Source organism: Hyperoodon ampullatus (genome assembly GCF_949752795.1).
Source record: "Hyperoodon ampullatus genome assembly, chromosome: 9".
NCBI lineage: Eukaryota > Metazoa > Chordata > Mammalia > Artiodactyla > Ziphiidae > Hyperoodon > Hyperoodon ampullatus.
In genome coordinates, this window is record NC_136922.1 from 7,911,656 (window position 1) to 7,923,875 (window position 12,220).

Here is a 12,220-nt window from a genome sequence, read left to right on the forward strand (position 1 = left end):
AAGAGAGTCTCTTCAGTAAGTGGTGCTGGGTAAACTGGACAGCTACATGTAAAAGAATGAAATTAGAACACTCCCTAACACCATACACAAAAGTAATACTCAAAATGGATTAGGGACATAAATGTAAGGCCAGACACTATAAAACTCTTAGAGGAAAATATAGGAAGAACACTCTTTGACATATATCACAGCAAGATCTTTTTTTAATCCACTCCAAGAGTAATGGAAATAAAAACAAAAATAAACAAATGGGACCTAGTGAAACTTAAAAGCTTTTGCAAAGCAAAGGAAACTACAAAGAAGACAAAAAAGCAACCCTCAGAATGGGAGAAAATATTTGCAAACGAATCAATGGACAAAGGATTAATCTCCAAAATATGTAAACAGCTAATGCAGCTCAATATTAAAAAAACAAACAACCCAATCCAAAAATGGGCAGAAGACCTAAATAGACATTTCTCCAAAGAAGACATACAGATGGCCAAGAAGCACATGAAAACCTGCTCAACATCACTAATTATTAGAGAAATGCAAATCAAAACTACAATGAGGTATCACCTCACACCAGTTAGAATGGGCATCATCAGAAAATCTACAAACAACAAATGCTGGAGAGGGTTTGGAGAAAAAGGAACCCTCTTGCACTGTGGGTGGGAATGTAAACTGATACAGCCACTATGGAGAACAGTATGGAGGTTCCTTAAAAAACTAAAAATAGAATTACCATATGACCCAGCAGTCCCACTACTGGACATATACCCAGAGAAAACCATAATTCAAAAAGACACATGCACCCCAATGTTCATTGCAGCCCTATTTACAATATCCAGGTCATGGAAGCAACCTCAATGCCCATCGACACATGAATGGATAAAGAAGTTGTGGTACATATATACAATGAAATATTACTCAGCCATGAGAAGGAATGAAGCTGGGTCATTTGTAGAGACATGGATGAATCTAGAGACTATCATACAGAGTGAAATAAGTCAGAAAGAGAAAAACAAATATCGTATATTAACACATATATGTGGAACCTAGGAAAATGGTACAGATGAACTGGTTTGCAGGGCAGAAATTGAGACACAGATGTAGAGAACAAACGTATGGACACCAAGGGGGAAAAGTGGCAGGGGGGGTGGTGTGATGAACTGGGAGATTGGGATTGACATATATACACTAATATGTATAAAATGGGTAACTATTAAAAACCTGCTGTATAAAAAAATAAATAAAATAAAATTCAAAAATTCAAAAAAAAGGATAGATGATATTACATGCCAAACATTATTCTAAAATACTTCAATGTATTACAACTTATAAAGTTGATACTTCCATCTTTATTTTCCAGAGGCACTGAAGGTTAATAAGCCAAAGCTCATCCAGATAATAAGTGGTGAAGCAAGGATTTGAACCCAGACTCTACACTTTTAGCCACAACATTATGCTCACTGCACATACAATTGTGGAGGAACTGCAATGAAAACTAAAACTAGAAATAGTTTAAAGAGGTCATTTCAGAGAAATGGGACTGGGGCTAGGCAGAAATGGGACATAGATTGCACTTTTTCTTTTTAGAGGTTCTATATCTTTAAACATTTGCAAATATTACTTAAAAGTAAAGAAACAAATTTTTTTTTTTTTTTTTTTTTTTTTTTTGCTGTATGTGGGCCTCTCACTGTCGTGGCCTCTCCCATTGCGGAGCACAGGCTCCAGACGCACAGGCTCAGCGTCCATGGCTCACGGGCCCAGCCGCTCCGTGGCATGTGGGATCCTCCTGGACCGGGGCAAGTACCCGTGTCCCCTGCGGGCAAGTACCCGTGTCCCCTGCATCAGCATGCAGACTCTCAACCACTGTGCCACCAGGGAAGCCCAAGAAACAAAATTTTTAAAAAAAGAAGTAAAACCAAGGGTTCTAAAAGCATTAAATGGTATTGAGTAATGTGAATATATTCAGATTGCCCTAACATAGAGCACATGAAGAGTTTTCTCTGTTTTTCAGTTTCCATGCTAGGATCCTAAGGATCAACAAAAACAACAACAACTTCATATATCAAGAGACTTATATTTTCAAACTTCAAATAGTTCTATGGCCACCCCTGTAATATTTAAAAGTGTACAAGGACCTACTGTATATAGCACAGGGAAGTCTACTCAATACTATATAAGAGCCTATATGGGAGAAGAATCTAAAAAAGAGTGGATATACATATATGTATAACAGATTCACTTTGCTGTACACCTGAAACTAACACATTTTAAATCAACTATAACACCAATAAAATTTTTTAAAATAAATGAATAAAAGTGTACAAGGAAGAAAAAGCCTAAGCCTAAAGAGCTATAACTTAATAATACAGAGTCGATATAATCCAAACCCTCCATAAGAGTTATTTATTTTTCCCATGTGAACTTAGATTCTAAGAATGAAATTTGGAAAAAAGTCCATTACCTAAGATAACCATCACCAGGAACTGATGATCTTACTGTGTGAAGGCCACAGAGTCTTAGAAAGAGAGACCATAATTATTTAAAAATAAGAATAATTAGTTAATTGAGATGTATATTATTTTCTTAGGTCCTAGGCCATCATCTCAATATATATCTCATGAGCATGAGTAAAGCAGGAAAATATAATCAAAATAGAGCTTTGAAAGAGATGGTTTAAGACAAAGAGAAACTTAATTGACTTTAACAAGTTTTCAACCCAATAGAGCAAAAATCAGCTGTGGAGTTTATTAAAAGTTCAGATGGCTGGACCAGTGCTTGCAAATTCTGTTTACTTGGGTAAATGTGCAGCAGAGATACTGGAAAAAACAAAAAACAAACAAAAAAACACAACATGTCCACAGCCAGATGCTAAAAGACCTGAGCTAGTTAATAGAATATCTATGTTTAGGATAGATTACTTCCATTTGAAATAATCTTGTGACTCAGCTGGAAACAATCTATCCTCAACATAGAAAAAATGGATTATACAGCCAAAAATAGTTAAGGATAATTGGGGCCAGGAATTCTCTTTATTTTTGTTATTCCCATCAATTCCAAGGGAAATAAAGCACCAAAGAGGACAAATGGAATACGCATTAACAAGTGTCTTCAGAATATTTCCTCAAACAAAACAAAAATATGTGGTTATTAACCTGGTCCTTCTCTACTGTCATACATTACAGCCATATTTTTCAAAAACCATATGGATGACAATGGAATACCTTGGACTTAACAAAGTGGCTCCATTTACAGCTGCAATGTGGATGTGTTATTTTTACTGGAACACGTCAACGCAACCTACGGCACTTAGTATGTATCTATTGATCTCACAAATATATTTTTTCCATCCCCATCAATAAAGAGAATTTTAAAAATCAGTCTGCCTTTACATGGTAATGGCAGCAATAAGCATTTACAGTCATGGTCCTAGGCTTTGTTAAAGTGCTTGCTCTCTGTCGTAATACAGTACACGGGATGCTTCACATTCTGCACAATGTCACTCTGGTTCTATATATATAGAGAAAATGACATACAAATTGGAACTGGTGAATATAAAGCCCAAGTACTCTGGATGGCCTTGTTAGACACTTTTGAACTAGAGGGTGGAAGATAAACCTACCAAGATTCATGGGCCAGATCATCAGTGAGGGTCTTAGGAGCCTAATGATTTTTAGGATATCCCCTTAAAGGAAAAGAGCAGCTTATTATACCTTGTATATGCTACCTCTAAGAAAGAAGTACATAGTTTGGTTAGTCTATTTGGATTTCGGAAGCAGCATATATGACATTTGAGAATACTGCTCCAACGAATTTATCAGGTGACTTAGGAGGCTGCCAGCATTGAGTAGAGTCCAGGACATGAGAGAGCTCTGGAGAATGTCCAGGCTAAGAGCTGAGGAACCTGCAGAGAGGTTCACAGACTAAAGACTTATCCAGAGGTCACACCTATGATTCCAAACCAATAAAAAGAGTAGAGATAAAAATAATTCTGATTTCATAATTTATATAATACTATTATGTTCTATATATCAATAGTATTCTGGTTTGTGCTTATATAGATGTAGGTAATGAATACCACTGTGAATCAGATTCCTTCTTCATTCAAGAAGAGCATGTAATAATATAGTTTACCGTGAATACATTCACAATTAACTAGCTTCACTGGTGCACTTTACCACTTTAGACTATCATATTAAAAATAAGAGAGTGATATAACTGGAATAGCATTTTCTTTATTTTGTGCATGTATATGAGACTGCATAAAGAAGTGAAAACATTTTTAAACATTTTGTTAGAAGTGAATTATACTTAATTCAGTAAAAAAAAAGAGTCAGTAAAAACATAGTTGTTGTCCATCTGATCTTTTAGACATCTTTATAAATGTACACACACCGCTTAAGAGCATTGTCTCTGAAGTCAAATATATGTGGGTTTATACTTTGCACTACCACTAACTATTCGATATTTTATTCATATTCATTTTCCTAATAGTACAATCAATGTTTGTAGAAATTTTATAGTTTATGGAATTACGTTATTCTTAAACAGAACACTTCAGTGCCTAGCACTGTGTCCAGAACGTAATAAAAGTTTAACACGTTAGCTATAATTATCATTACTATTATTATCTTGCATATATATACACATAAACACATTTTATATATGATCTTATATTTGTATATATGACAGATACATATATATGAACTCTCGTAGTCTAAAATATATGCATACAAACACACACACACTCAATAGGAGAGATTCTTTTAGCATAATGTGGGATGGTCATTTAAATTCTCCACTTGTATTCATTTAATAAATAATTGCTGTCCTAAGGCTAGGAATAAACCAGACCTGGTCTCCATCTAAAGGAGCCTACCTTCTATTTCAGAACAAGGAAGAAGCATAACTATACCTATAAGCATCCTCATGATTTCATCTTTTATTGTATGTACTTTTACTTTTCCTCTTCCAAAGGATACTCAGAATGCATACAAAACATACATGCCTCAGTTTGCGATTAGTTACTAAGAATCAATCACTACTTTATGCTTAGCTCCAGAGTTCCTGCATCTAATACACCAACACTGTGTCACCTGGAATGACTGCTCCACACAGTTTCAGATGCATACCTGAGCCAAAGAGTCGAATCGTCTCAATATCTCCATTATCTCTTTACATCCAGTTAGAACGACACTTATTAGGAAATAAAAATTGAAAACCTTTTCATATTACAACCACCAGGTAACATAAATAACAGGCCAAGCACTACCTCCAAGTCCACCAAGTGCCACATTCAAAGGAACACATTCCAAAAACTCAAATCATTTAAAGCAATGCGTATCTATAACTGCATCTCCCAAAACATCAAAGGTAGATCCAATCCATAATTCCCAGCACTGAGGTGCCATTCCTTAATAACTCATTCCCTTTCCTGTTTTTGTGCTTAAACCCTTCTTTCCCACACCAAAATTATCCTTGAGTTCCAGACTACATAGACCCTTCTTCAATTATTTATCTTATATTATACATTTATCAGTTATTTAGGGAAGTAACTTGGAACAAGCCAAAGCCCCATAAGGACTAGATAGATGCTTAACAGTTCATTCTAAAGAGACACATATTTTCTTAAGGTTCCCATAATTTTCTTGGAAATCAAACATGGTCATTTGATAACCAAAGAAGATGCTCCATATAAAACTCCTGACTGATTCTAGAAACATTTCTTTTTCACTGAAGGTTCTCCAACTATTACCATATTTATGCATTTATTAGTAGTAGTATTTATTTGATGATGATAATAATTATATAAATAATTCTAATATTAGCATCTACGGCCTTTTAAATGTGATAAATTCATATGACTAGTTCATAAATTTATATGACTAGGTCACCAGAGTTCAACTAAGAATCAGAATTAAGGGATACTATACGTTATGAAAATCAAATGTTTGCATTACTTTTGTATTACCTAAGTACTCTGTAAATTTTGAGAAATTGACATGCAAATTTAAGCCCTTATTCATCCAGGAACTTACTTCTCTGTGAACTCTTTTCTTTCATAAAAATTTAAATCAAAAGTTACATAAGACCACTGTAAAGCAATTATGCTCCAATAAAGATGTTAAAAAAAAGTTACATAAGGTATTCTGTTAATAGTCAACTCTCAGAGGAAAAAAGAAAAAATGGTAATAGCTCCACAGCCTTTATTTATTTATTTATTATTTATTTATTTATTTTTTTGCAGTACGCGGGCCTCTCACTTGTGGCCTCTCCCGTTGTGGAGCACAGGCTCCGGAGGCGCAGGCTCAGCGGCCATGGCTCACGGGCCCAGCCGCTCCGTGGCATGTGGGATCTTCCCGGACCGGGGCACGAACCCGTGTCCCCTGCATCGGCAGACGGACTCTCAACCACTGCACCACCAGGGAAGCCCATCCTCAGCCTTTCTTTTTTTTTTTTTTTTTTTTCTTTTCCGGTACGCGGGCCTCTCACTGTTGTGGCCTCTCCTGTTGCAGAGCACAGGCTCCGGACGCACAGGCTCAGCGGCCATGGCTCACAGGCCCAGCCGCTCCGCGGCATGTGGGATCTTCCCAGACCGGGGCACGAACCCGTATCCCCTGCATCGGCAGGCGGATTCTCAACGACTGCGCCACCAGGGAAGCCCCCTCAGCCTTTCTTGACCAGAGTTTTCACAATATGGTTTTGAGTTCAATATTTGGACTACATTTATTTGGGGGTTTCCATCTGTAAAACTAGAATTCACTCAACAAATATCACTCATTGTGTGCCAAGCACTGTTCATGAACTAGAGGACAACTAAGTTTTTACTTAACATTTTCTATATATTAGTTTATTTAATCTATACAGCAAATTTTGTGGCAGATATTCTTATCTTTGTTTTTACAGCTGAGAAAAATAATTTTCAGCAAGATTGAGGAATTTTTCATGAATATATAGCTAATATATGGCATAGGTGAGATTTAGCCCTAAATCATATCTGACTTCTAAGTTCTTTCCAGCTACACAAAATGTTTTCACAGAAGAAAGGAATATTAACAAAAACCACATTGCTAAAAATAACAATTCAGTGTGTCTAAGATGGTAAATGAGAACAACATGTAAATAAAAATACAGGCATTTAGACATTGAAGGTACTTATTACTTTTACACAATAGGAAAAAGGAATGTTTGAGGAAGCAACATAAATCAAAATTAGTATGTTTGTGTCTGGTAGGACAAGATTATGCTTTTCACATGGGAAAAATACTAGAGTGATCATAATTTAAACAAGTTTATTCTCCCTCTAATTTCACAGTAGCAGGGATCCAGGAGACTTCTATCTTATTACTGTTTGGTTGTGGCTTCCGGTCTCATGAAACGAACAATAAATCTTTCAGAATTCCTGCTGAAGTTTCAGCCATGGCCCCTGCCTTCCATCTATCGGGGTGAAGAGGTGGAAGAGGAGCATAAATTTGTTCCTTAATGACATTTCTTGGAAACTAAACTTAGCATTTCATTTACTTCCTACTGTCCAGAATTTTGTCACATTTCAACACCTGTTTGCAAGAGAAGCTGGAAAATGTACTCTTTACTCTAGACAACCAGGTCATAGTTAAAAATAGGAAGGAAATTGATTGTGGAAGGAGAGGAAAATGGACATGACATCCAGAGTTTCTGCTTCAGTATCCAAACCAAACTCATTATCATTCTCCGTGGCTAGTTTTTCCTATTGTCATTCTTAATAGCATCATCCCTTTTTCCTTCATTAAGACTCAAAATCTCCTTGTAAATGAATTTTACGGAGGTAAGGTAGAAAAGTGAGAGTTTGTAGAATCAAACTATAGGACTGGACTTGCAAGATAGTCTTCTACTTGCAAGTTCTCTTTATCCATAAAAGTGTTCTAATTTCTTTCTGCCTCAATTTCGTCTTTTTAAAAATAGGAAAACCAATGGCATGTGACTTTGAGAATCACAAACATATAATTTAAGATATTTAGCATTGTGCTTGACACAGAGTTAGTTTTCATTAAATATCAGCTTATTATTATTCCCGTCTTAATTTTGCCTCTTCTTTCCCTTCATGATCCACACCAAGTCAGTTGCCACATCCTTGAAAGTTAACTAAAATTGTATTAGCAAATGTGCTCCTTGTCCTTCGCCATGTCCTGCACTCAGTTTTCTTTCATTAGCACTCACATAGCTCTCATACCTAGCCCTCTAAACTGACCTCCATGCTTCCATTCTTTCTTCCCTGAAAGCCATTCAACCCAACATGCTAGAAATTCTTTCCAAATAGTACCTCTGAAGAAAAAAAAATCTGTTATCTACAGAAAAAGTTCAGAACATCTTACATAAAATAATACAGATGAGAACATGCAGCATAGGGATTTACACAAAAGAAGTTATATCCCTTCTCTCCCCAGCATCCCATTATACATGTTCTTGAGCTTGATGTTCATATGATCCAAATGCAAGTTATATGATAACCTTGGTTTCTCTTTTGTCCCTTTATCCTCTTATGTCTTCTTCTTAAGCAATCCCTGAGTGTCTTTACTCCAGTGCCTTTCTTTATAAAGTTTCTTTAATTAAAATGTCTACCCTGGCTTTTCCACCATCAAAATCTAATTTTTTGAAGCAAATATGGTAAAAGTTAATAATAGTTGAATCTAAGGGATTGGGTATATAGGTTTCACTATACTGTCCTTTCTGACTTCCATAATTTTGAAATTTTGATAATAAATGGTAAAAAAAAATTTTAATCTAATTTGTTCCTCAAGGGTAAAATAACTCCTCAAGCTGGAAATATTCTTTCTCTTTTCTTTTCTTTTCTTCTTTATATGGCAGATGGGATGTGGCTCTCATACTATCACTTAAATTTCAGTTTGTATTGTAGCAGCTGGTATATGTATTCTGATTTCTGCTCTAGGTTGTAAGCTCCATGTGGGCTTAGTGCACACCTCACTCATCTATTCATACAATATAAACAACTCAAAAAAAGAACACTCAGGAGATAAACCCTAATATCTTAGTCAGTTCATAATGCTATAAAAATGTCATAGACTGGGTGGTTTAAACAACAGTTATTTCTCACAGTTTTGGATGCTGGAAGTCAAGATCAGCATGGTCAGGTTCTTGGTGAGGCCTCTCTTCCTGGTTTATAGACAGCTCCCTTCTTGCAAAGAAAACAAGCTCTGGTCCCTCCATCTTCTTTTAAGCGTATTAATCCCATCACAGGGACTCTGCCCTCATGATCTCATCTAAACCTAATTACCTCCCCAAGGTCCCATCACTAAATACCAACACATTGGGAATTAATGCTTCTACATATTGAATTTTGGTAGGACACATTCAGTCCATAGCACCTAATGTCTCTCATACTTTAATTGAATTAAAAAGAGAGATATGTATCTAGTACATATATTTGGTGAGTAGAACTGGCTTCATAAAAAATTAGTGAAGAAAAATAAAACAAATAAACAGCAAAAGCAACAATAAAACACTATAAATAAATATTTTCAACATGATAAACTAGTGAAAAATTTGGAAAAGAAAATTAAAATTCCCCATAAATTATTGACAATTTTTTAGATGATCAAAAAAATTCTGATGATTAGGATCATTTCCTATCATCATTTTTTACATCCAAAAAGTATCTATTAAGACTTGAACCTGAGTTTCAGTCAAGTGAAATCAACATTTATTTATCCCCACCCTCCATAACCACACATATTACATGTTCAAACTTGTGCATGTCATAGGATTCTGAGTCATAAGAGGAAAATTAAAGGTCATAACATTTGGTAAATTAAGCAGAAAATGTTTTTTAGAGATGTGGAAATTGGCTAAACAGAAGAGATACTGACTCATCAATAAAGGAATGAATTACTAAGTATATAAGAATATATTCAGTCTCATAAATAAATGTTATCATTGATGAGCACCTGGAAGTTGTTAGAACTTCCCAGTTTCTCAGCATGCATGATAAGTATTCCTAAGTTAGTTCTCAAATATCTTACTTCACACTAAATGTTTAGTCATTCTCAACAGATAATTTTGACTCCTTCAGTTATTCGCAAGTTAGACATGCTGTGACAGCTACCTTCATTCAAGGATTTGTGGCCCAGAGATAGTAAAAGCAAGAAAAACAGAAACCTTACTATATCTTCTGGATGTCTTATAAATTATAAATGTAAGTTCTATGTCCTGATAAATTACTTAGCCAGATGCAACTATTCAAAGTAACCATTTTAGAGTAGTATTTTGAGAAATATCATTATAAGTAGTCCTAATTTCCACAGCAACTCTGCAGGAGAAATTCTAATTGATTTATTCTTGCTGGAAAAACTTATAATCAGGAAAGGTTACCTCTGGGTCATTAGGATGAAGGCTAACACTGAGAGATAGGAACAGTGACGGAAGCTCTGCCTATACCACTGACTGAAAAAGGCAGGAAGTTGCAGGATGACTTTTCCTCTTGACTTTTATCCCAGTAATTACATGCTTATAATACATTAATTAAAGAGGCACAGGGGTCTCTTGACCTAGATAAGCAGGTATATGTATACTAGCAAAGATGGAAATAAAATCTCAAAGTAGTCCCCCCCCCCCAATTTCTTCCTGACTTATGGATTCTTGCCTAAAACATCTATTTATTTCCATCTGGTTTTGCTTTTACAAAGAACATGTGATACATCAAAAAGGGAAATGAAATTATTTTCTGTCAGACTTTTTTTTATGGAGAGATAAGCTTTCCTTCCTCACAGCAATCACGCTGTTTGGTTCTAGCATCATATTCACCAAAAAATGCATTTCTTCAATACAAATTCACACAGTCACTTAAAAGAGCCTACCTTAATCCTTTAAGAGTCATTTGAGGTATTCCTAGCCACCATTAAAAACTTCAAACTAAAATTAAGAAAGTCTTTGTGACTAATTGAGACAAATGTGCCATGCCTACTGATTACTGAGAAGCTGCAGGGGAAAAACTTTCTGGTTTTCACTAGGAAAGATTGGATGGTTTTACTTTAAACTAGAGTAACTTTCCTCCTCTTAGCATGGAGATGAAAGATGGAATCAGAGGGAGAATGGGTAGGAGAGCCAGAAAGCAACAAACCTAAGACAAAAGTAGGACTTGAAAAAAGGAGTAGCACCCAGTAAACACAAAATGGAATGAAAGACCCCATGTGTAGAGCAGAATTCAGGCAAGTGTTTCTCCCATAAACATGATAAGCATCTCTATAACTTGGCATGTGTGCTAAGGCTCAGTTCTCCCTCATATTTATATTCCATACACTGGGAACTCCACGTGGTGTGGGAAGTACTGAAGCAACTTCAGGAGAGGCAGCTTACAAACTTGGGCTTTGGAGTTTGAGATTTTGCCTTCTATACTTCGTAAAATTGGGCCAGTTACTTAAACTCTTAAGCTTCAATTTTCTCAACATTTAAATATTAACCTTATGGGACAACTCTATTAGGTAACATGTAAATATAAACATTATATTTTATAGGTATTATATTAAATAATACTTAACACATATAGATATTACCATGTGGCCAGCATCTTATTCTAAGTGCTTTCATTTACCAGCTCTTCACAACAGCACAAAGAGGTAAACACCATTATTACCCGCTGTTATACATGAGAAAATGCTAATAAATTAGAGATAACATGTGAAAATTTCTTGCCCCAATGTTTCATACACAAATGGAGCTCAATAAACAAAAATCATTGCTACTTAAAATATCACCAACGTATTTTATACTGTGGGGGAAAAAAACAGTTTCTTAAATGATGAAGTTTTGTAATTGCTGAAACTATCAAGAAAGAGAATGTAACCCGTAACAAAAATATTTGATAGAAAGGAAATATCTCAACAAATAATTATGGAAAACTATAATGATATCTACCTGAGGAGTTAATGAATTAGAAGTTGATATAAATTTGTCAAGTCTTCCTTAAAAGAGAGAGAGAGAAAGAGAGACTCAGTTATTCAATAAAATAGTATAATCATTGTGGAAAGGTAAAACTTTAGATTTAGAATATTTTTCCCCTCTAAGGTTTAAGACTGAGAATTTTGGTTTTTAATTCTGAAGTCAATAAAATGTCAAATCATTAAGTGTGAACACTACAGGGAATAAATATCTATCTAGGCAATTCCATTTCACATATGACCAGGATGAAGCAGTTGATATTTAATGCTTTTTGGTTTTCCTTTTTTTTTTTTTTTTTTTT